The following is a 1838-nucleotide window of genomic DNA, read 5'->3' on the forward strand; positions in this document are numbered from 1 at the left end:
TGTGTATGTATATGGTTCATGTGCATGTTTTGTGTGTTATATGTTTTATGTGTATATATATTTGTGTATGTTTTGCATGTGTGTATATGTTGTGTATGTATATTAGTATGTTTTTGTATGCATATATATCTTTGTGTGTATGTATGTGTTTTGTATGTTTCGTGTATATATGGTTTTTGTGTATATATATGTTTTGTGTTTGCATATATAGTTTGTGTATATATGTTTTGTGTGTGCATATATAGTTTTGTGTGTATATATGTGGTTTTTTGTGTATATATATGTTTTGTGTGTGTATATATGTGTGTGTGTGTGTGTATTGTTATATATATACACACACAAGCCACACAATGGTCATGATCTAATTTCTGTCCCCTGTCAAAATTAAGTCCTAGTTGAATAGAACAAAACAGAAATCTCCAGTCCATTAGATTGGCGTTATTAACACAGGGAGTCTGGCTAATGATAAGTTGCCTTTATACCCAGAATTTCATATTAGCCAGAACACGTCCTAAAGGTTTGGGGCCAGCTCACGTGTCAGAGCGTTGTCAACACCACCAGGTTAGGAATGTGGTACCACAGCCAAAAAGTGCATATTACAAAATCCCACCCCTGTAGCACATGCCTTATCAATATTTGTATCTATTTTCTGCCAATATTGGTTTACGTCCATTGTGTTTTTATTGTAATCATATATACTTAAAGTTTTGCAATCTAATATTTTTTTTTCCAAATTATATCAGAAGTGCTTAATCACTGCTACCAGATCTTCATAATTACTTGTTTTGGGTAGGGTAGAAAGACTTGTGTGTATTGGGCGCTGGTTGTATGTTGAGTATTTTGTGTAATATCTCATTTAACTTACCCAACAACCTCACAGGAAGGTATTACTGTCCTCACATCACTAAGGGGGTGTGGGGCCCGGAGCAGTGGGTCAGTCATTCCAGGTGCTGCTGGCTGGTGGCTGATCGAGCCCCATCTCAGGCTGACTCTGTCTGGCAAATCAAAGCTCTTCTCACTCACACAGGGAATGAGTGCGTTATAAATCACAAAACCCTCCCCATGTTGTTGGGTGTTTAGGTTGTTTTCAACTGTCTGTTCTGCTGAATAATTTTGCAAACCGACAAGGTGCAGAGAGATTCGTCCATGTTAGGTGAGCTCAGAGCTTGCCAGTCTCACCTGTGCGGTGAGAAGATGGGGGAGTGGTCTCTAGGGTGGCTTTCGGCACCATGACCTGGGAGTCTGTGAAAAAACAGCAGCCCAGCCACTGTCCAGCTGCGACGCGGGCTCTGTGAAAAGTCTGGGTGACCTGGCAAGCCTGCCTGTGCCCCACTGTCTTTAAGGGGAGACAGGTGTTGGTGAGCCCTTGCACTCAATCATTAGCAAGATTTTAATATCATGTCCTTCCAATTGTAATTGAAGCGGGTGGATGCTTTTTAATTGCCATCTACATAGTGAAATCCTTACTAAGAAAGTTCAGGTCTGCTTTCATTAGCCGTGCCCTGGGTAACACGTGTCAGAACGCCATGGCTGAGGCCGGCAGGGAACCCAGACATGTAGGTGCGAGTGATGGTTGATCCTGGGTGGTTTTGTGTTTTCACATGATCTAGATAAATAAGATGTATGCGCTCAAACACACAGATTTCCTCTTTATACTTTTCCTGTCCAGCAAGAGAGCTTCTTTCTGCCTCTTGATTCAAAGTATTATTTTTGTCTTTTATTGTCTTTTAAATCCCTGCTCTGACGTATGCCTCCCCATTTCCACAAAAGTGGCCTCACCCCCAGCAGCCCCAGAGCACCATGCTGGCGAAGGGCCCTAGGTCAGAGTGCCATGCCGG

This window comes from Propithecus coquereli, unplaced genomic scaffold (assembly GCF_000956105.1).
Source record: "Propithecus coquereli isolate 6110/MARCELLA unplaced genomic scaffold, Pcoq_1.0 Scaffold753, whole genome shotgun sequence".
NCBI classification, from domain to species: domain Eukaryota; kingdom Metazoa; phylum Chordata; class Mammalia; order Primates; family Indriidae; genus Propithecus; species Propithecus coquereli.